At 39.5% G+C, this 25343-nt stretch overlaps 1 pseudogene; it reads right to left on the bottom strand.

Moving 5' to 3' along the window:
- Positions 1–5723: 5723 nt before the first annotated feature.
- LOC148999101 (AAA-ATPase At2g46620-like) overlaps positions 5724–25343 on the bottom strand; it is a 57456-nt pseudogene continuing 37836 nt past the window's right edge.

Below are 25343 nucleotides of genomic sequence, written 5' to 3'. Positions count from 1 at the left end.
CATTTTGCTCGTGATTGCATTGAGCAAGAGGTGCGACAGAACACATAACAAGGGAACGCTCGAGCTTCGTGGAATACCGTTGTATTCCAAGAGGAAGCAAAAGAATAATGATGGGGAACAGCTCAAGCGTGGAGGTTCATGGCATAGGCACATGCAAATTAGTTTTGCGAGGTGGCCGGGCATTGTTACTCCATGATGTGTTGTATGCTCCAGACATTCGGCGAAATTTTGTTTCTGTTATTTATCTTTTAAGACATGGTTTTAGAGTTGTATTTGAAAACAATTCTTTGGTTTTGTATCTCGGGTGATACGGTTTATGGTTATGGTTTTCTTGATAATGGTTTCATTGTATTGGATACAATTGATTATTCATTTAATTCTAGTAATGCTTTTGTTTGCCAAAATACTGTGTGTATTGATTCTAATTTGTGGCATGCTAGACTAGGACATATTGGCTTAGATAGGATGAACAGGTTGGCAAGAGAAGGTCTCTTATGCCAAGATTCACTATCTGATTTGCCAACCTGTGAGTCATGTCTAGCGGGAAAAGCAACTAGAAAACCATTTAAATAGGCTTTGAGAGCCTCTCTTCCTTTAGAACTTATCCATTCGGATGTGTGTGGACCCATGAATGTGCATACTAGAAAAGGACAGTCTTATTTCATCACATTCATAGATGACTATACAAGGTATGGTCACATTTATCTAATTTCTCATAAGTCAGAAGCTCTGGAATGTTTTAAGAAATTCATGAGCTTGGTTGAGAATCAGTTAGATAAAAGGATTAAAACTCTTAGAACGGATAGAGGAAGAGAGTATCTCTCCGATATGTTCAAAGGGTTATGTGATGAGAAGGGGATATCTAGACAACTTACTATTCCAAGGACTCCACAGACAAAATGGGGTTGCTTTGAGAGGAGGAATAGAACTTTGCTAGACATGGTGAGATCCATGATGGCGCGAGGCAAATCTACCCATCTCTTATTGGGGAGATGCTTTCTTGACTGCGGCCTATATCCTCAACGAGTTCCAACCAAATCGGTTCCTTCCACACCATATGAGTTGTGGACCGGAAGGAAGCCAGATTTGAGTTACTTGCGCGCATGGGGATGTGCGGCATATGTTCACTCTACTTCTCATCAATATGGAAAGCTTGGACCCGAGAGGAAGAAAGTGTATCTTTGTGAGATATTCTGAACCCTCAAAGGGCCATGTCTTCATTGGACTAGATGAGAGTGAGAGGAGAACGGAACTTGAGTCTAGGGATGCAACATTCTTGGAGAATGATTTTCCATCTCTTTCGGGAGTTAACAAAGAATCATCGGAATTCTTTGAGATACAAGATAGTGGTCTTGTCACTCCGGGGATTCGGAGTTCCGGATAATGAACACTGGGGTTCATCCGAGAAGATCCTAGTGGGAGTGGGAGTGCAGATGTGATAGCTACCTTAGACGGTGAGCAATCGACATGCACTTGCGCCGTTGTGGCGCGGGCTAGTTCCTCGCCGACGTTTCGTCATAGAGGATGAAGCCTACATGGTAACTCCTGAAGAGATCGACTGTGAGATGATTTCAGTCGATGAGCATGAACCAAAGAGCTTGCAGGAAGCTCTTGCGGGGTCAAGCTCAAAGGAATGGTTAAAAGCAATAAAAGAAGAGTTGGAGTCGATGAAAGTTAATCATGTCTGGGACTTGGTTGACTTGCCGCCAGGCCGAAAGGCTATTGGGAACAAGTGGGTTCTCAAGATCAAAAGAAAGGCGGATGGATCTATTGAGAGATTCAAGGCTCGTTTAGTGGCTAAGGGCTACACCCAACGAGAGGCGTTGATTATGAGGAAACTTTTTCCCCTGTGGTTAGGTTTGCCTCAATTTGCCTCATACTAGCCATTGTTGCTCAGTTGGACTTGGAGCTTTATCAGATGGATGTAAAAACTGCTTTTCTCAATGGAGAACTTGAGGAAGAGATCTATATGGATCAACCTCAAGGCTTCGAAGCACATGGACTTGAGCGCAAAGTGTGCAAGCTTAAGAAGTCCATATATGGCTTAAAGCAAGCATCTAGACAGGTGGAATGTGCGCTTCCACCAAGCTATGATGGAAAATGGTTTTTCCATGCTTGAGGAAGACCACCGTGTTTACACCAAGAGATCTTATAATAATTATGTCATTCTGACACTGTATGTAGATGACATACTTATGGCTAGCAATAGCAAGGAGCTATTGGAAACCATTAAGAAATGGTTGTCCTCCGTGTTTGATATGAAGGACATGGGTGAAGCAAGCTATGTGCTTGGTGTCAAGATTGTCGAGAAATAGGCAAAAGAGATTCTTGGGTTTATCTCAAGAGACCTATATTGACAATGTCTTGACGAGATACAGATGCACAACTGCAAACCAATTGATACTCCGGTGGAGAAGGGTTTGCATTTGAGCCTTGATATGGGTCCTAAGACTCCGGAGGAGAAAACCAAGATGGAAAGAGTTCCATATTCCAGTGCAATGGGTAGCCTTATGTACGCTATGATGTGTACTAGGCCGGATATTTGTTATGCAATGGGTTTGGTTAGTCGGTACCAATCAAACCCAGGCATAGAGCACTGGAAAGCAGTCAAGAGGATATTGAGATATCTCAGAGGAACGAGTAACTACATGTTGTGTTACCAAGGATCGGATTTGCGGTTAGTTGGCTATAGTGATGCCGACTGGGCTGGAGACATCGATGAGCGCAAATCAACCTCTGGATATGCTTTCTTGCTGAATGGCGGGGCCATTTCGTGGTGTAGCAAGAAGCGAGGCTTGTATATCCCTCTCGACCATGGAAGCGAGTATGTGGCATGCTCAGCTGCGGTACAAGAGGCTGTTTGGTTGAGGAGATTCCTTCGACATACTGGGATTGTGATGACATCCAAAGAGGCTGCCCTTGTCTATTGTGATAGTACGGCAGCTCTTAGCTATGTCAAGGACCCCAAGTATCATGGGAAGACCAAACATATACAGTTGAGATATCACTTTGTTAGAGACATTACATCAAGGAAGAAAGTTGTACTTAAGCACATATCTACTAGTCAGATGGTAGCTGACCCTCTTACCAAACCTATAGCCAAGGATGTTTTTATTTCTCATGTAAAATCCTTGGGCTTGCGTAGATTGTGACTTATTTTTGTACTGAGACTTTCTTATTATTGAATAATATGAGTTCATTCCAGCATTTTTTTATTCACTTTCTGTGTGATTGTGTTTTGCTAGCATGAAACAAGATATGTCAATAGGCAAGAGAATGGCTCACTCACACGAGCATTCACCTCTGGCGCCTTGGAGGCGAGCAGAGATGAGACAGATTGTGAATGACTTTGTGTAGGTCAATTCATAATTATGATGTCGCCTTGATTTGGAATCAAGATAAGTTTCTCTATTGTAAAGAGAATCGACATGAATGTTCCCACTATTCATGTTGCCTATAGGAGCCAGTGCGAGTACTTTATGTGGCGCTAGGGTGGCGACAATAAAGAAACACGGGTTAGGCGCAAGAGGTTGCGACTAGACTAAGACCTGTATGGTGTTGAGATGGACATACGTTCTATTGTATATAGAATGCTCCACCATAGCACATATATCATACTATGTGTGCTTAGCGATCATTGGAAATGAGAGGATGGATCCCTGCTTCTCTCATGGTGTGAGTCCTGGACCTTATGGTCCATTAGTGTTCTTAGTGACTTTCGACGACATCATGAAACGAAGGGTTGATGTGCCTACTTTGGGGTGTTACCTATGGTCATGATAGATTCGACCTAAAGGGGCACTACCGGGAAAGGAGTCAATCCTAAGTGTAGTGATGGTCTGGGGCGAAAGGAAAGGTTTGATTCAACTGCACCCTAAAAAGTGTTTGTTGGCGCCAACTGTATGTGTTACAGTAGTGAACATTTTAAGGACAAGAAGGTGATCTCTCAGAGGGATCGAGATACCTTTAGTCTGGTGAGTTTGAATAAACCTAGGACACTATGTTATACTAATACTTATTTGATTTGTTTCTATGAGTGATGTGCCATTCTGGCCTTCTGGGAAGGTTTCTAGTTTGGGGCTCACGCGTGCAGGTATATCACCGGTCGCACAACCCATTTTGCCAGTATGATTGTGGATATTAGTGTCTGGGACACAGGTGGTCTATGTATCTGGGATACATAGTGAAGAGATCAATATATATGTATATCTGGGATATGCATGTGTGTACTGGACACAAGAGGTCTATGTATCCGGGATACATAGCAGAGAGATTGAATGTGTATATCTGGGATATATAAGTATGTCTGGGACACATTGAAAGATTAACACTTGCCCTTGTGCAAGTGGGAGCTATTGGAATTTATTAATTTGATTAATAAATTAAATGCCCAAGGGCAATATTGGAAACTCACTATTAGGGCGGTTACAAAATAGGGTTATATATTTTGGTAACCACCGCATTAGTGAGGAAGAAACTGAGTGATTCATTCGCACGAGCGAATCTCTGAGAAACGGCGGGTCTATCTCTCTCTCCCTCTCTCTTAGAATCGCAGGCTTAGAAATTCTTCTTTCCTAGTATTTGATCTTCATTCCATTAATCCACGGCATTTGGGTTGTGGATATTATTCCCTTTTCCTGTGATTGTGGAATTTCGCCGGTAAATCTTTGGTGGTGGAACGAGAACGTGGATCTAGACTTCCGCTGCGAATACTTCAAGTAAGGGAAAGCGAATTCAGGTAAGGAATTTTTTCCCCATCAATTAATTGAATTAAATTACTTTTGACGTATTACCAACACTATCAATTCCTAAAAAATGAAATCTCTAATTTGGAAGAATGTCGCAGCTCTTAATTAGGGTTCAAAGCTTGAAATAGTGCATCTTTTTTATGTTAAGATGCCAATGATTAGACAACTACACATTGAAAGAGGCGCAAATGGGTCTTTTTATGAAAATTTAAAAGAATTTGGGGGGGGGGGGGGGAGGGAGGAACCTAGTGCTTAATACATATAAAGAAAACTAGAGGTTTTTACTGGTAAATTTCAAAAAATCAAGAGGGACGTGGAGGAGCCATGGTCCCCCTTGGAGCTAGGGATTTTAGAAGTTCGAAAAATTCCAAGTGTTGCTAAACTTATCTAACTAAGGTGAGATTTTAGAAGTTCATCTGATTGCTTGTGAGATCCTTGATAATTTCTTTAGTGGCTTCATCTTGTGATAATCATCTACAACCTTTGCCTTTCATGTTGCTTTGCTTTATTTGCAAGATATACTATTTCCATCTATTTCCATTCTACAAGTTTGGAATTCAATCTTCAAAAGAAGTTCTTTAACTTTATTATAATTTTTTTAGATCAAAAAAATATTACATGACTAACTCGAATGATAATGGGAACTTATTTAAATCCACAACTAATCAATACGATAATCAGGTGTTTCCCCATAACCAACAAGTAATAATGGAACTTGTCAAACCTAATTTTGATTTATAAACTGATTCTGAAATTCTCTCCTTACAAATAATTAATTTCTTCAAAAAAAAAAATGCAAATAATTAATTTGATAAAGAATTTAGCAGAATTGAAGACGAGCTCCACCGTTAAGACATGGTCGATGGAAGGATTGAAATGCACAAAATAAATTGATAAAATGCAGTGCCTTGTCAAAGCTTTATTTATATACAAGATTGCAAAGTGAAGTCACTGAAGGCAAACAACCATGGAGATCTATGGCTTGAAGCTTTTCCATCCAGCATCACACGCCCTATCATCCATGCCAGCCTCTTGTTGAAGCCCAGGTCTGATCTGTACAATTGACCTTGAGAATTGAAGTAACCAATAAACAGAGCTCAAATAATTTACAATCTTCCTGCTTCGAGCTTCAATATCTTCATGGTTACCCAAGAAAAGAAGAACGATAATTCAGAATCTGATCAGCCACGGGAGCCTCCAAGACGACCACTGACCTGGCGAGCATAACGAACGACCGCTTTCGCCCATTTCTTGATCTCTGTTTTCAGTTTCTCAGCGTCTAATTCCTTCAGTGATTTCCCTGGTTCCATGTTGATCTCCATGAAAGAGAAGCATTTATCGAAGCGTTGTCGCTTTGCGGGAAACTCGTTCTCTTCGTTTTCGCTTGTAAGAGCCATTGTTTTTTCTTCTTTGCCTGCCATGGCCGCAAAGAAATTTAAATTCCTGTAATCTTATTTTGAAATTCTATCGAGTTTGGCAAGTTTATATAGACCAGCAAACATATTAACGCGTGTGTCCATTTCAAACACGACTTTTCTGCTCTGACTTCTTCCACCTCCTTCCCATGCAAGTTTCTTCAATGTATTCATAATTTATCCAACAACAGAGGAAGCAAAGGCAAAAATGTTTCACAACATTTATCTCAAGAAACTTTGGGTGGGAAAGAGTACTTCTGAATTAGTAAAAGTGACGAGATCAATGATACGAGGAAGAGGAACTCATTTTACCATGAATGAAAAATATTTCTTTTTTAAATAAATTATAGATACACCTCCAGATTTGTATTTTATAATATTTAGAGGTTTTTACGTGTGGATTAGTGGATCACAAATTAATATTAGGTTTCCTTAGTGCAATATATTACGTGTAGGTATTAACCAAACTAACGTCGTTAGTTGCCATTAAGTATGTTCAAATTTCAAATGTGGAGGGACTAAAATGTCCTTTAGGTTATTTAATACATTGAATTATTATTATTATTATTATTATTATTATTATTATTATATTTATATATATATATATATATATATATTTGAGTATATATATTTTTAAAACTATATATTAACACAATGTATTAAATAACAGGAGGAGCATTTTGGTCCCTTCGCATTTCAAAATTTGAATATCCTTAACGGCGGTTAACGGTGTTTGTCTGCTTGGAACCCATACGTAATATATTGCATTAAGGGGACCCAACATTATTTTGTGATCCACTAAAAAGACCCTCACATAAAAACTCTTATATTTATATTCTTTATCATTGAAGTTATATATCAAACATTTTGGAACAATGTATTTGTAAAATTCTTATGAGAAAATTGCACTGGCACCCCAAAATGGAGGCCTTAAAACACTGACATCCCACTTTATGTTTAAAAAGCACAGAGACCTCAAAATTAGATTTTTATTAGATATATTTGTTAAATTTATCACTAAAAATCTTTTAGATAGGGTTTATTATAAGGATATTTTTAAAAATAAACAGTGATTTAACTGTTTTCAATGATAAATTTGACAAAAATATTCAATAAAAGGGGTCTCTATGCTTTTTAAACATAAATGTGTCAATGTTTTAAGGCCTCCATTTTGGGGTGCTAGTGCAATTTGCTCAATTCTTATACTATCTTTTCTACCATCAAATATATTTTGATTTTCAAGAGAAAAAGATAAAAGAGATTGAGAGCAAAGGATGAAAGACAATGATTGGTTGAAGTTTTTATTTTTTATTTTTTTTTCAATTTTACAAGGTTTAGTGAACATAAATAGATTTATTTCTATTGGGGAAATTTTAGAATAGACAATTGACGAGAAAAACTATACCAAATTGGCGATCAAACCATGGAGTGTCACTAATTAAACAGTGCACTCCATTAAAAATTTTATTAAGTCATGTTTAGGTCGTTTTGTAATTCGTGCCCTTAATTTCTGGTGATTTTATAGTGTAATCTTTAGTAAAATAAAATCTCAAATTTCATCTTATTTCTTCATTTTTGAGTTCTTTCTTTTATCTCCATTCATTGTTTTATATTATAAGATATAGAATAATACAACTTACAACAATAAAAAAGTACAACTAAGGGTGTTTTCTTTATTTCATCTAACAAATGTTTATAATAGAAAGGAAGTGCTGTTAATTTAGCATAGTTTTGGAGTGTTTATATTCTTTTTTAATTATCTTAGAATGTTTCTTAAATTTTCCCTTTTCTACCTAAACCTAGATGTTAGGTATGAAGAAACCTCAGAAATATAATAAATTTTAAAAGGTGCACACGCAATAGCATACAGACCTAGAAGATGTGTATATTATTTTTTCCCTTCATGTTGTGATATTCTTGGATAACAAGAAAAAAAACAACATTAAGACATATAAATCGTAAAATAAAAATATCCTTGAAGTTTCAACTTTTGATTTTTTTTCGTGTGTATTCCAAACATATTCTTAATTTATATGAGGCGGAATATTAAAAAAATCATAAAATACAAAGTGACCAGCCCAGCCATTTGATTGATAGATACACAGTAACATAGACTAAAACTTATGACACATGATGGACAATAAGTTTGACTTACGATTAAGTGGTCTTGTGCACGTTTGGATCTGAGACACGAGAAATTACGTGTTAAAATTAGAGTCCCGTGGAACTTTTGTATTCAAAAGAATTTTCAAACTTTTTGATCTTGTTTGAGGCCTGTAACCTTCAATTTTGTTTGATGAAGTCCAAAATCATAGACGGATTGACGTGGGAACTCTTTCTTTGGTTGACGTCATAGTTTTGGAAATTGAATTAATGATGCAAAAACAGGGAAGGGAAAATGGGGATTTTCATTTGGGGCAGCCGCTGCTGGCCCCAGATTTTGCTACTTGAATCGGACGGTTGTAATTGAAAGTACAGGATTTAGTTATAAATTTAACTTCTGTTTTTTTTACATTAAAAGTTTTTCAATTTTTTAAATTTACAAAAAGAAGCCCCTATTACTCTTTCATCCTCGACAATCTGTTAAGAAAACTGAAAAGGGGTCACAGTATTTGAGCTGGAACTTCTAGGCGCGTTACAACGTCGCTTTCTTTAAGACATAATTCGCCCTCACATCAAAGTGCTATGAGGTACTGCGAACCGTCTCCCAGGATACAAAGAAGCCCAACTTCAAGTTGAATCTCTCAAGTTTTGCTAAGCACTCGCAAAACTGAAGAACATAGAAGGCTTCAGGATTTTCTCTCTTGTACTGTTGTTGTGAAGCTAGACGAATTTATAGGCATTGAGGTGCCTCTACTGAACAGTTTTATGATTCTGTTCGTATGGGTGCACCTCTTTGTAGGGATACGAATGCTGACGTTCAGATATGAGCCGTCGGATCGTTCGGCCGCACGATCTAACGGTCCATATTGAACCATCAAAACTATATTTATGGATCTACTTCCATCGCCCTAGATCTACCGTTGACCATAACACACGGTTTAGATCTGATCTGGCTCGAAGCGATGCAAGGGTGCTAAGTGCGTGCGCCACAAACGCCCATAGCCCACGCCGCGCTTGCGCGTGCTCGCTCGGACGGTATACCGTTCTCACTCATACACTGCACACACACTGGCGTGTCTCATTATTATAAGTTAGAGTTAATAGGTGGTACCTATTAATTAACTTGGATTCCGACACCTCGGTTTCCAATGTGGGACTGTATAATAATACACTTTCCTAAAATAAATAAAAGAAAGTTTTCCGCACTTACAAATCCAATAAAATGAAACATATTTTATTATATTAAAAATAATACAACACAATCTGTACAGTTTCCTAAACTCTCTCACAGTGTGGACGCTTTCCCTGCAAATAACCCCACCAAAGCCGGCGCCACCGCCACCGCTGGCGCATGCACCTGGATCCCCAGCATCATCGTCTAATCGTCCGTTCCTTGAAGTACTCTCGTTCAATCGCTGCTTCCTTCCATCCTCGTGAGTCTGGAGAGCACTGATCACAGATTTCAGTGCACGACTGGTGTGCTCCGGTTCACGATCATTATCTCCCTGAACTCTGTCGAGCTCAGAGTGGCTCCGCCCTGGAAAATCTCCACTTGAGGGAAGAGCTTGTGTTCCTCCACCCCTAAATAGTTGTTTGCTAGCGTACTAAAAGCAAGGAAATCGTAGAGAGGAAAGTGTATGTGAGTGTCAATCCTTTCAGATGTGAGAATGACGGGGTCGATGTGATCTTTACTGGTCAGGGTGAACACCATCACTCCCTCTTCTCCACAACATGAGAATATCCCATCCATGAAATTCAGAACACCGGATAAACTAACTGCAACTGATTTCTCACTCAAGAACCTATCGAGATCCTCGATGACTATAACAGATCTACTTGTAGTTTGTAAGAGAAGCATCTTCAGATCCGAATCGTCGAATGCTATGGAGAGATTGACATTGTACACGTGTAACAGAGGAATTTGGCCATGGTGGCCACGAAGGTTGACTTTCTGGTACCCGACGGCCCATAGAGCAGGTAGCCCCTCTTATAGACGCGGCCGAGCCGATGGTAATACTGTTTGGATTTGAGAAACAACTCGAGATCAGACTTTATTCTATTCTTGAGATCAGAATCCATGGCAACGGTGTCGAAGGTGGACGGATGGTTGAACAGCATGGATTTCCATCATTCGCCGCCACCGGCATTGTAATTCTCTGTTTCGGCAGCATTGGTGAAGAGCTTGACGTCCTTCTTCCTTTGTTCAATTTCATCAGTTATGGTATGTGTGAAATCCCCCAGATTTCTACCCCTTTAACCCATGGTTTTAAGACCGAGAATCTGGGTCTTGATTCGGTGATAATTGTGGACCATTCAATTCGAGCCCGAAGGATTGGAAATTGAACCAATGTTGGTAGATGACCCTTGTAATGACTCAAAAACTCTCCTAGAGTTTAAGTGAAGAGAGAAGATTAGTCTCGATAGTGTAAAAAGGGTAATTTTGGAATATTTGTAGATCAGTGATGGAGAATCTGATTGATGCAAATAAGGTACCAAAATGAAGATCGTCGAAAGAGATTTCCAACGAGCCAAATATCATTGAAATCGGAGTTCGTTTGGGGGTCCAAAAATGGACCAAAAGTTGGGCCGTTTGGGTGAACCAATCCCATCCCATTTTCTGTTTAGGGGCAAAATTGGAAACTCGGATTTTAAGCCCTATTTATGTTTTATCTCATCCGTAAACACATTTTTGGAGGTTAGAAAAAGGTGGAGGCTTTGGAGAAAAGGAGAAACGAAAGAGAGGAGCGATTTCCATTCTTTTGAAGGTGTATGTGATCGGAATCTTCGCAAAATTACTACGAAAGGTTAGTTTTCTTTAACCCTTCCCTTTAATCATAGTTGGCAAGAATTTATCTTCTCTTTTTTTGTGGAGATCTTGAAAGGGAAGGTTGTTAGGTATCTTGGATGCTTTCCTTTATTATATTAATGTCCCTTCCTAGTTTGTGGGAGTAATTTCTTTTATCTTATTTTAAGGGATCTATGAAAGGGAATAATGATATGTACCCTAGATGCTTATATTTTCTTATATTAATGTTTCCCTTGAGTTTGGGAGTATTGGTTTATCCCCTTGCAAAAGATTTTGGAATTTGACTCTCTAGGTTACCCACGGGTGATTTATGAGAGCCAATTTTGGGGCATTTTGATTTTGGTCAAATTGGATAAAATTGAAGGTACCCGTAGGATCCTTTTGCTGTCAATTAGTTTTCCCCAAAATTTGGTTTCGTTTAGATTTCGAATTGGTGGCAAATTAGTGACCATTCACTAGTGTAGTTGAGAACTACCCTTTTTAACCTAGTTTTCAGATTTCGGTTTTTGTGGGAAGATTTTAGGATATCTTTTGAAATCCAAATGGGTTCTAATTTGTGATAATTATTTCTTTTGCATAAATAGGTTAATATATCTTTAATCACTAATTTGTGGGAGTGGATTCTTGGATTTGGAGGAAGAACAAAGTAAAATGTGAGGAATATACTTAACTTTATATTACATGTGTAATGATGTTAGTTACTTTTCATTATTGATATCTTGTATTGCTTTAGTATTATCTTGTGGTTATTTTATGTCTTTTGTTAAATATGAATTGCTATAATTTATGTTTATTATTACTTCTGATGTTGCTCCTTGCTTTGAAATCTATTATTGTTGTTATGAAATGGAATGTGATTGTGTGAGAGGAGAAATATTATTATTTCTTCTACCTTGTATTTTCTATTAGGGTTGTGGGTTCACCCATTGCCCTAATGATATTATATGATTGCTTATATTGTGGTTGGGAATGGGGAATGCCCTTTTGGCATTTCTTGCCATAGAATACTAGAGGAGGCGGTATGGGATGCATTCCTATGGTGCCCTTGGCTCTTTCCTGATTACTGATTTACATATTTAGGGCATGTCTAGAAGTGTTTGGTTAGGTGACCTCATGAGTACTACTACCCTTTCGGCAGGGGTATTGAAGCCAGTTAACCCGTGATGTTAGTGGCAGGGTCCTGTGTGTCAAGCAGGCCCACTGTCATCATGAGATGGTAGGGTTGCATATAATAGACAAGGGCTCATGGGCGCTCAAGACCGGTGAAATGACCCGTGAGAGGACATGGAGAACATCCTGTCCATTATATGTGGATGACTATAGGGTTAGGGGTCAACGTAGTCCGAGTTGGTTGGTGCCATAGGATACGTTGACTATAGGTGGGAAAGTATCGAACCAACAGGGCACTAGGCATGAGGGGAGATATTGGATACTGAACCGAGTTGGTTGGTGCCATAGGGGAAGTATCTATACCACATGTAGTACGAGACCGTATGACTTTGCATTGGCCTAGATTATCCTTGACACGCGTCAGATCTTATACCAATGGTGATGTGAGAGAGTGGTGACCTAATCCCCAACCATGGCTTGACAGGACTTTACACAACAACCGTAGAGAACCCAACAGACGTGCATTAGAGCAGTGAGGGAAGAGTGATGAGACCGCCCAAAGAAGACTGGTGTATGACTTAATGCGTGTCTACCATAGAGACTTCATGATAGAGTTAGCAGCATAATCATTCACATATCATATCATTGTCATTACTTACATTATTTATATTCATGTTATATGTGTGGTGTGGAATCTTGAGAATGAATGTGTGATATGATGTTGAGTTGACCTCACTGAGTTCTGTTGAACTCATTCCTTTTAGATTATGCTGCAGGTTATTGAGGACTTCTTCCAAATGGAGGATGCGTTACCAATATGTCTTCTTGAAGGAGTGATCGAAGAAGAAGTGGACGCACATGGAGCTTCATGCCAGTATCAAGACTGTTCTTTTGGATTGGATTCCATTAAAGAACAAGTTTAGTTTAGTTTAGTTTTCCGCTGTGAATAAAACTACTCTCTTTTCTTTTCAAAACTCTGATGTTATACCTTTTATTTTGAAGTAATGGATGACTGTAACCATTATTTCGATTTTGATAATTTATTACTTGAACTTGATTTATTCTTGTCCATTTAATTATGCTATATCATGTTTTGTATGGATTTGTCACTGAACCTGGATCTTGCGGTGTATCACCCCCACGGGTATTCGGGTATGACCGGATCCGGCTGGGTGGGGTGTGACAGTATAGATGTGTTGCAGGTAAGGATGGATTATCCGACGCTTATCTCTCTCCCTAATCTTCAGAACGAACGCGCGAGAAGTGTTGGTTCCATCACTGTTGGTTTCATTCTTCCAGGAGAGATTGGCTCCAAGAAACATATCAACTATTGGTTGGTTAGCATCGAGCATGTCATTCGTTTTCCTTCCAGCTAAGAGGTTCGTTAAATCTGAGTCTTCGATGGAAGCCAAAGAGTAATAGGGGTTTCTTTTGTAAATTTAAAAAATTAAAAAACTTTTAGTGTAAAAAAGAAGAAGTTATATTTACAATTAAACCCTATACTTTTAATTACAACTGTCTAATACACATAGCAAAATCTAGGGCGTCCGCTATTGGCAACAACGGCTACCGCAAATAAAAATCTGGGAAAATGGTCTTATAAAATCAAGAAAATTTTGATGAGCACTTCATTTTATATTATTATATTATTTAATTGGAAAATTTTATGTTTATCCCTAATATTTGTAGTGTGTCAACCGTGTTTGTGGGGGCGGTATTGGGATAAAAACACTCAGCCCATACATGGCTTGTTAGTAAAATAATGGTGTCAGATCAGTTTTAGTTTAGGTGTAGGCTGACTAATGGTGTGGCTAGTGGTTTAGACTCGAGTTAACTAAGGGCCTGTTTGCTTACAAGAGTCTGGAGATTTCAAATATCTAGAGATTTCAAATCTATAGTCATAATTTATAAAATTAAATGTTTAGTTGTGGAATGAAATCAGTGGATTCATCCTAAAAAATTATTTGATCGACGTGATTTTTGTGAATGTGCAAATCTATAGCTTTTTTGAAATCTCTGGATTTCACCCCGTACCCATAAATCTACAGATTCACGTTTTTAGTGTAAAAATGTAAATCTCTAGATTTCATGAATTTAGAGATTTTTACAACCAAACGGGTATAATTCTTAGATTCATGTAACCAAACAGGCCCTAACAGTTTGGGCTAATGATTTATGACAAGCAAGAAAAAGAACAACAGAAAATAGTCAAGCATCCTACAACAAAAGACAAAATTCTATACAAAGCAAAATTGTTATCGATCAATTTCTATTAAAAAATTAAAAGTCATTCCACATTGTAGAAAACCTACCCACTTTATAAAAATCAAGAACCCAAATAGTAAGTAGTAACATAGAGTCTGCAAGCTCATTCCTCAAGTTTCATCCAATGGTCATCTAGAAACAAGTCCTCAAACTAAAAACCTTTTTAAATTTCATCTTGTGCTATTATTAATTGTCTTGAAATTGGGGTTTTGTTATGTGAGAATAATTTTTTTTTACCCCTACTATCAAATCCAGCTCTTTTTTTGTTGGTATTTAGTTTGATATGCAAAAGAAATATCTTTGGTTTGAATAAATATTTATTCATTTTTAACAAACTTAATACATTCAATTGGACATTCATACTTAATCCTTCTGATTGTCCTTTACAAGTAGTAAAATGACTATTCAATCTTTGAATTCATGCTTAATTTTTTTAATTGTCTATACGAACTACCTAGTGGTAATACGACGATCCAAACAGTATTTAATGTAAGTCTATAAAATAGATTATAAAGGGTTGTAGTTTGATTTCGAGCTAGTGCTGTCACATCCCTCCAGTCGATACCCTATTTGGAATACTCGAAGGTGTGATCCACAGCCCCAAAGATCAAGTTTAAGAACGATCATATCCACTTAGTACAATAACATAATCAAAAGCAAGAATAAATCATTGTATTCAAGTAATTTAATAATAAAATCAAAAAAGGATCTCAGAAGGATCACAAAAGAACATCAGAGTGCAGATAATAAGGTACAAATCAAAAGATAACTGTAGAGTATAGCGGAAATATACCCCACAAACAAACGTGAAAGGTAGATCGAAAACCTAAGCAAAGTCTAAAGCTATTAGAATTAAAATATAAGTCTAGAAGAACAAAGTAAACTAGTCAAAATCTTCTGTCGGCTCTTCTTCTTCTTCTTCTTCTTCTTCAGTCTTCATCTTCTTCACCGTAGGGTTGTGCTCTTGTAACTTCGAGTCAGCCTCTAGCTCACGATCCCATCGGCAAATAAGACGATGCCGACTGCCGTCAATAGGAGCCATCAATGTAGTCCAAACCTGTGTGCTGGTCACACCACTGGTCATGACCTTCTTCAAGGATTTCCGAAGCTGCACCAAGTAAGAAAGGGTCCTCCGTACTGCACCATTCCTACAAAAGCAACTAAAATCATGTCCCCCGAAGGGTAAGCTCAAAAAGAACTTAGCAAGTAGTCCAATCACAACAAACATCTTCAAACACAATTAAAGGCAAACATAAATGCAATGATATGAAACAATAAGTGCAAGTATGCTTTTAACTCTATGTATGTTGGTCTCTATTAGTAGACACGCTTTAAGTCATAGCACCATACTCCTTTGGGTGGGTCTCAAATCACTCTACCTCAACCTTTTCGGCATCATGGGTTTTCCGTTTGGTAATTGGGTCCTGAAACCTTCCCGGACATACCTTGGTTGGGGTTTAGGCCAACACTCTCTCACATCACCATTGGTCTGAATATTGACGCGTGTACCGGGTTAATCTTAGCCCAATGCAAGTCAACTACTGAGTAACATCTACTCAGGGTTAGATACGTCCATTCCTTGCTTCCTGCGATCCTTTTTGGTACCTTTCCCACTAGAGTCACTGTCTCCTTCCCGGCTATGTAGACTCTTAACCCTATTGGTCATCCACACATAGTAAACGAGAAGCTCTCGAGTCCTCTCATGCTTCCCGCAATCTCGAGTGCCCATGAGCCCAAGTCTACCACATGCAACCCGACCCCCCACAATGTGATTCATGTTCTCTCATGGGTTGATTGCCAGTCTTGAGTGCCCACAAATCCCCATTGTTTCCACAGGTCATTCGGTCTCAATTTCCTTTCCGATAGGGTTAGATATGACAGGGGTTTCCTAGCCAAACATTTATAGACCAATCCTAAGTATTTGAACCAGTGGTCAGGGAAAGCGCCAAAGGGCACCATAAGAAAGCATCTCATACCACCTCCACTAGTGTCCAGAGACAGAAACACCAAAAGGGCATTCCCAATTCACAACTACAACCTAGGCTTTTTTTTTTTTTTTTGGCTAAGAACCTAGGCATTCACATCATATCATGGTTCCATACATATCACATTCACATCACAGTCCAAATCACATTCACATACTCCATAATCAATTCTAATATGTAAATATTAATATGAACATGCAACTGTAGTTACAGAGGTAATATAATGTAAAGAAAGTAAAACAACATTAGCAAACTCATGCATTCGAACCATATCATAACAAGGTATGTAAATATGCATATTGTGAGTGGAGTACTCACCTTGAATTTGACTTCGTAAACTTCAAGAAAGAGATCAACGGGCAATTCCAAGATCACCAAGATAATCCTAAACAAATATTTATTGAACATAAGAAACAAACCCTAACGATTGGAGACGAAATGGAAGCAAAACAGAGCAAAATTGGAGTTACTGACTCAGAGGGTCGATTGGCTGGGCAGCTTGTGTAACAACCCCCATTTTTCTAACCCGGGATCCGTATTGTAGGTCCGAGAACCCGAAGGTCTAGTTGGATTAATTTTGGGGAGTGTCCAGATAGGAGTCCATGATCCATATCCAGAACCCATGGATCTGGATTCTCTTATTGAAGAATTTGCCTTACTGGGAAGTTGGATCTCCGGTAGAAGGCATGTGGTGTTTGGAGATGTCCGGAATGAAGGTAAGACATCCCCCATGTGTTATTTAGGGCTAGGTTGTGTTTGGGTTTCAATCCCCTAAGCAAAGCACCCTTGTATAGCAATATACTTGGGGGCGGTTGCTAGTGGCGGTTGATTAAACCAAGCGACCGCCTTAAGCGCAGTTCTGCTTGTGAGAAAATGCCCTATTTTCCCCCCTATTCGTTATAAATAGCATCCCTCGCCCTATTAATGCATTATTATGTTCGGGATTGCTATTTTGGGCGATTAGGCCGCAGTGGAAACGTGCTAGAAGGTGGGCGAAGTGCTGTTAATGATATGGAACCTTTTCTCTTCTATTCTTGGTGATTCTGATTAAGGTAATGAATCTCCATATGCTATTCTCTTCTTTTTAACCTCTGGTTGATATGAACCCATCCCCATTTTGTTAGTGGTTACCCAATTGATTACTTGTATCTCCCTTTTCAATGTTCTTGATGAGATCCTGTCCAGAAACGAATCCCCGCATTTGTTTAATGGATGGATCCCATCAAGGGGAATGATTTGGGTAATAAATCTTGGTTAATTTTAGGGTTTCTTGTTACCCCTTTGCTCTAGACCTATTAAGCTTGAAATTCGGACTAAGATCATCCCTAAACGGAATGAAATCGGATGATAAAAAGTCTGATTATCGGAGTTGGAAACTGTCTGAAACAGGGGAGGTCGCTTGTGGAGGTCGCTTAACTTAAGCAACCGCCACAAGCAACCGGCTGGTTTCCAGTGACTGTGTAGGTTTGATTTTTGAATTGTTTTGACTCTTGACTCTTATACATTCTTGTAACCCTATGCCTAGGTGTTCTTTGTTTCAATAAAAGTCATATAATAGTTTTGGGATTGCAAGTTAGAGGACTTCTACTAAATTACAGGTAAGGACATGCATTCTTATTTATATGCAATTACATATACATGATGGTTCAGCTGTTCTATTTACTATTCTTTGATCATGTAACTTGCTGTAATTGTATAAAGCATGTGAATCTTATTGTATACTTGCTGTTAGTGGTGTTCTTTGATGTACTTCATCTTTTATGATATTGCACAACTGTTCATGGTATGATAAAGAGTGATGTAGTGTAGTTGTGATGGAAGGGGTATTCCATTGGGATATCTTGGCTGGAGATATCAGAGAGCTATGGTATGGGACACATGCTCACTGATGCCTCTAGCACTATCATGATTATTGGATGACATATCTAGGAGAGTCTAGAATTGCATGGCTAGGTACCCCACATGCTATTTGTCACACCCCACCCGTCGGTCTCATCCCCCCCCCCCCCCCACCCCCCGGGGCCCCCCCCCCCCAAGACCCCAGGTTTTAGTCTATCAACAATATTTAAGACAAATAAAGATAATCAAGAGCAAAGACTATTCAATAACTGAATTAAATGAATTACAGGAGTCCAAAATACTCCAATGTCAATAAATAAAGGAAAGAAATAATGAATAAAATGGAATAAAGGTTTCAGCGGAAGTAAACAAAAAGGTTATATCAATTTCTTCCCAGTTTCCTTTTCTAAATCTAAAAAGTTTTTTTCATGGATCTCAAGGTAAGGTGTTCTCCAATTCAACTTTATTCGCCGAGCAAACTTTCTGACCACCCTCCGCCTTTGATCATCAATAGGTGCGATAAGCGCACTCCATGCAGCTACAGGAGCTCCCGCACATGCTATTTCCATCTCCCATTGACAGTGCCACATTTTCTTCATGCGGGATGGTTCCTTCATAGGAAACCAGTCCATCTTCCTGTAAAGTTCCTTCTTCTGTGTAGGCTAATAAACAATACAAAATAAAGACGTGAGTTCTAAGAACTCAGTAAGAAACAATCAACATCCCATCAATATATCCAATAATGCCAAGATACATGAATAATATAAGTGAATGCAAAACATGAATGATACTATGATTTCTAACTATGCAGGTCTCTAATAGTTGACATGCTTTAAGTTATACACCAGCCCTCCTCTGGGTAAGTCTCATCATTTTGATCCGACAAGGACTGGCTACCTCTATAGGGATCCTGGGAAAAAGGGAAAGTCCACACTTGGCTCTCAATTCCATGGCTGGGGGTTAAGTCAACACTCTCTTACCACGACCGTTGGTAATGAGTACTGGCGCATGTCGGGGTTTCTAATCCAATGCAAGGTCATAGTGCTTACATGTCTACATGAAGTCTAGATACATCCCCTATGGCACCAACCAACTCGGTTCAGTATCCTTCGCAACCTAGGAGAGAGAATCCTGACAGACTGGATACCTCTGTTGGACTCCACTCCTTAACCTTATGGTCATCCACATATTATTGGGGCGGATACTCTCATGATTCCTCACGACACCCGGTCTGATCCTTGGACATCCATGAGCCCAACCCTAACATATGCAACCCTACCATTTATATGACTAACAGTGGACCACCAAGTCACATCACTGTCATCAAAGGTCACTCGGTTTCAATCCCCCTATCGAAAGGGTAGTAGCATGTGGGGTACCTAACCATGCAATCTAGACTCTACCTAAATAATGCCATCAAACAGTAAAGACAGTGTTGGAGACATCAGCAGGCATGTGTCCCATTCCACAGCCTCTTGATATCCCTAGCCAAGATATCCCAAAATAGATACCTCATCTATCAGAACCATATACCAACTACCATCAATCCATAACATCAATAATCAATACAATATGTGTGTAATTAAGGCAAACAACAGTAAAGTAATATGATTTCTATACAAAACATATAAACAGCAGCATATGTAAAGAAATATGATTTCAGATATACACTAGATTAACATATTATAAGTCTATTCAGGAGATAGGATGAATTGTCCTTACCTGCATATAATAAGATTGTACGTAAAATGAAATCCGATAACAATTATATGGCTTTTCTTTCAAACAGTAGTTACCTATATACAGGGTTACAGTAGCACACAAGTTAAATGAATCAATTTGAATCAGAACCAAAAACCATTTGGTCTTTGTTTACCGGTCGGTCGCTTGGGCCGGTCGCTTAGGTTGAGCGACCGCCACTAGTGACCGCCCCAAAAATAGTGAGTTTCAATCCGAAACTCAGGCTTCTGATTACTCAATTTCAATTCGGATTTCGAGTAATCTTGACCTAAGTCTCGAATCAAACACTCCCTAAGCCAAAAGGGTGAGGGAAAACTAACCATTACCATCAATAGATTACCCATAACCCTCCCCTTGACTGGATTAACCTTCTCACGGAAACAGGGTTTCGTTTACGGTTATTCCATCTCAAGTAGATTAAAAAGAGAGTTAAAATATCCAAGGGGGTAATCACAAAGACGAGGGAAAAAGGGTTAATACTAATTTAAGGGACAAAGAGAGTAAAGAACGAAGGATTAATTCAATACATCACGCCAGAGAGTCAGAGAAGGAAAGAATTGATCTTCCAAGTCACTGTCAGTACTCCAGAGACTCTTTCGGATCTTCCCTGCAGCCGTCTAACCTCCCAAATAAGCAACCACGAATAAAGTATTCGTTAATTAGACCGAGGTTGCCTTTTATAGAAGTCAGGGGGCAAAATAGGGCAAAATCCCCGAAAACAGACTGGACGGTCGCTTGGGCCGGTCGCTTAGGTTGAGCGACCGCCACTAGTAACCGCCCCCATGTAATTTGCCATACAAGGGTGCTTTTACTAGGGGGTTGATACCCAAGGCCAACCTAGCCCTAAATAAGAGATGGGGGAGATCTTACCTTCATTCTGGACATCTCTCAACAACACCTGACTTTCAGAATTCCAAAATCCAACCAAGGTAGGCTCTTCAGATAATGGATCCAGATCCATGGGTCCAGGGTATGGATCATGGGCTTCAATCTGGATACTCCACAAGTTCACCCGACTAGACCCTCGGGTTCTCGGACCTGAAATACGGATCTCGGGTTAGAAATATGGGGGTTGTTACACTATTACCCTTTCGGCAGGGGAATTGAAGCCGAGTGACCCGTGATGACAGTGATGTGACGTTTTTCCACTGTTGGTCATGCAATGGTAGGGTTGGGCTCATGGATGTCCAAGGAATGGACCGGGTGTCATGAGGAGTCATGAGAGCATCCGCCCCAACAATATGTGGATGACCATAGGGTTAAAGAGTGGAGTTGAACAGCGGTAGCCAGTCTGTGAGGGTTCTCACTCCTAGGTTGCGAAGGATACTGAACCGAGTTGGTTGGTGCCATAGGGGAAGTATCTGGACTTCATATAGTATGTTACCATTATGACTTGCATTGGATTAGAAACCCCGACATGCGCTAGTACTCATTGCCAATGGTCATGGTGAGAGAGTGTTGACTTAACCCCCAGCTATGGTTTGAGAGCCAGGTGTGGACTTACCCCTTTGCCCAGGATCCCTGCAGAGGTAACCAGCCCTTGCCGGATCAGAGTGACTAGACCTACCCAGAGGAGGGCTGGTGTATATCTTAAAGCATGTCAGCTATTAGAGACTTGCATAGTTAGATCTTAGTAGCATTCATATTTATGCATATAATCCATATCATTTCATAAATGCATTCGTGGATTGTATTGACATATATATGAGAATTGTCTGTTCCTTACTGAGTTCGTTAGAACTCACTCCTTTCATTGTATATATTATATGAGTTGTACAGATGGTGGCTCAACGTCGGAAGTTGGACATGATTCATATGAAAGAGCCTTCTCGTATGAAGCTGATGTGAGACAGACAGTGGTACATGAACTTGCAGAGCATGGAGCCTCCTGAAGATGCTTGTGTGCACTTTTAGCAATCCATTGATGGCCGAAGGAGGCAGATTGCAAGGATATTTGAGGAGTGTATAGATGAAGACTGGAGGACCCCCTTTCCTTATTATTCTTGAGAAATATTATTTAGATCAAGGAAAAGAAACTAAAAAGAAAATTATTTAGTTTATTTATTTTGCTTCCGCTGAACTCGATATTACATTTGATTCTTGATTCTTTCCTTTGGCTATTTCTTGGATATTTATTGGAATATTTGGACTCCTGTAACTTTTTATTAATTATTGCACTATTCTTGCTCTTGATTACATGTATTTGTATTTATTATTATTGATAGACTAAAACTGTGGATCCTGTGATGGATCGCACCCATGGGTTGTCGGGCGGGTAACCAAGGCCGGCGGGCGGGGTGTGACAGCTTGGCCCAGTCGACCTAGGAAGTCGACCCAGTGAATAGTACAGAGCAGAAAACCCTAAATCGGTCATAACTTCTTTGTTTGAAGTCTGATTACTCCGAAATTTGAAGGGAAGTTCCCCAGAAACATACTAAGACTATCTATGAAGGTCTAAGCATCAAACATGGTCAATGGAATAGAGTTCTAAACCATAACAATTAGGTTTTACCTAAGAGAGTCCGTGTATCTCACTGGAAGACTAAAGAGAAAGGGGTTTCACCCTAGGAAAGAAAGAATAGTATTTCAAAATCAAGAATTGGTAGTGGGAAGGGTCTGACAAGAAAAAGAAAAGGGAATGGATACCCCTTCTTGAAGGTTACCTTAAAACTTCCTTCAAAACAAACCCAAAGTAGATTCACAAAGGGAAAAGGGAAAAGGGATTCACCCAAAAATTATGGGGATATAAGGAGAGGTCAAAAGCAATGTCATGAGACCTTCTACACAATCACAGAGGTAGATAAAAGACAAAGAGAGAGTAACTCATGGTGTCACACCCCACCCGCCGGTCTCGGTTACTGCCCGACAACTCGTGCGAGTGATCTGTCACAGGATCCACGATCTTACCCATCAATAATAATAAATGCAAGTAAAGATAATCGTGAGCAAGAATAAGTTCAATAATTAAATAAAAGGATAAAAAGAGTCCAAATACTCCAATAAAATAATCAAGGAAAGAATAAACTATCAAAAGAATAATGAGTTCAGCGGAAGCAATTCAAAATGTTTAAATAAGTTTCTTTCTGGTTTCTTTCTCTAAAGCTAAGAACTTGGACTCAAGTTTATCAAGGTGAGGGGTTCTCCAATTCTTTTCTAGATGATGGGCAAATTGTCTGGTGACGTGCGCCCATCAATTGGTGCTATAAGCGCATTCCATGCACTCACAGGAGCTCCCGCACAAGCTATCTCCATTTCCCATTGTCGGTGCTACATCCTCTTCATACGAGAAGGCTCCTTCATGGGAAACCAATCCATCTTCCGGTAAAATATCCTCCATCTGTACAAGCTAATATAACATAAAAAAAAAAATAAAGGAATGAGTTCTGATGAGCTTCGTAAGAACAACAATAATTCTCATCCGTATGTCAACACCATTAGAAATGAATATATGATATATATGAAGTGCAAAGTATGAACACTACTAAGATTTAACTGTACAAGTCTCTAACAGTTGACAAGCTTTAAGATATACACCAGCCCTCCTCTGGGTAGGTCTAGTCACTCTGATCTGAAAAGGACTGGGTACCTCTGTAGGGATCCTGGGTAAAAAGGGTAGGTCCACACTTGACTCTCGGTTCAGTATCCTTCGCAACCTAGGAATGAAAACCCTCACGGACTGGCTACCGCTATTGGACTCCATTCCATAACCCTATGGTCATCCACATATTGTTGGGGCGGAAAGTTCTCATGACTCCTCACGACACCCGGTCCGCTCCTTGGACGTCCATGAGCCCAACCCTAACATATGCAACCCTACCATTGTATGACCAATAGTGGACCACTGAGTCTCTGCACGGACTTGTTACCGCTGTAGGATGTCGTCACGGGTCATCCGGCTTCAATTCCCCTACTGAAAGGGTAGTAGTATGTGGGGTACCTAGCCATGCAACTATAGACTCTACCTATGTATGTCATCCAATAGTTATGATAGTGTTGGAAACATTAGCGAGCATGTGTCCCATACCATAACCCTCTGATATCTCAAGCCAAAATATCCCAATGGAATACCCTTTCCATAAAAACCACAATACATCAATCGTCATCATACCACATTCATAATTGATAAAGTATATGAAAGACAATACAAACAACAAACATATAATAAGATCAACATGCTATATCATGGTTACAATATTATATACAATGAAAGAATAGTATTGGAAGACACTGGACTAGCATGTTCAAGTCATTACATATAGATAAGATTGTATGTCCTTACCTGTAAATAAGTAGAAATCCTTTAGATTGCAAATCAGAAACAATTATAAAACTTTTTCTTGAAACAGAGGACACCTATAAACGGGGTTAGAATAATATGTAAGTCAAATGAATCAAATTGGACAAAAGCCAGAAGTTACTTGCTCTCTTGAAACCAGCCGATCGCTTGGGCCGGTCGCTCGGCTCAAGTGACCGCCTTGAGCAACCGCCCCAAAAACAGTGAGTTCAATTCGAAACTCAAGCTTTTAATCATCCGTTTTCAATCCGATTTTGGGATAATCTCAATCCGAATTTCGAAACTAACACACCCGTAACCAAGGGATAACACGAAACCTAACAATTAACACAAATTTATTACCCAAATTTGTCCCCTTGATTAGATCAATCATTTTCACGAAAGCAAGGTTTCATTTTTGGACCTGATCTCATCAAGAGCATTAAAAAGGTAGGTACTGTAATGAGAGAATCATGAACAACCAAAGAGGGAAACAAATCTACTTTAATCATAGACGAGGGTAGAGAATGAGTGAACATGGAGTCACTTACCTCAACTAGATCAACAAGAAAAGGAGGGAAAAGCTTCTAGATCACCAGCAACACTTCGCTCACCTTCCAGCAAGTCTCTACTGCTGCCTAACCTCCAAAAACAGCAATCTCGAATATAATATTTGTAAAAGAGGCAAGGGTTGCTAATTATAGAAGTCTGGGGGCAAAATAGGGCAAAACCTGCAACCAGGACCAGGCGGTCGCTTGGTTCAATCAACCGCCACTAGCAACGGCCCCCTAGTATATTGCTATACAAGGTTGCTTTGCTCAGGGGGTTGAAGTCCAAGTACAACCTAACCCTAATCAACACATGGGGGAGGTCTTACCTTCATTCCGGACATCTCCAGACACCACTTGCCTTCTAGAGGTCCAACTACCAAGCAAAGCAGGCTCTTCAACCAAAGAATCCAGATCCATGGGTTCAAGGTATGGATCATGGACTTCTATCTGGAGACTCCACAAATTTACCCAGCCAGACCTTCAGGTTCTTGGACCTGCAATATGGATT

This window comes from Hakea prostrata, unplaced genomic scaffold, assembly GCF_041222555.1.
Source record: "Hakea prostrata isolate BN-2017 unplaced genomic scaffold, UWA_Hpros_2 contig_42, whole genome shotgun sequence".
Taxonomy (NCBI): Eukaryota; Viridiplantae; Streptophyta; class Magnoliopsida; order Proteales; family Proteaceae; genus Hakea; species Hakea prostrata.
This window is presented reverse-complemented; position numbering and strand designations above follow the sequence as displayed.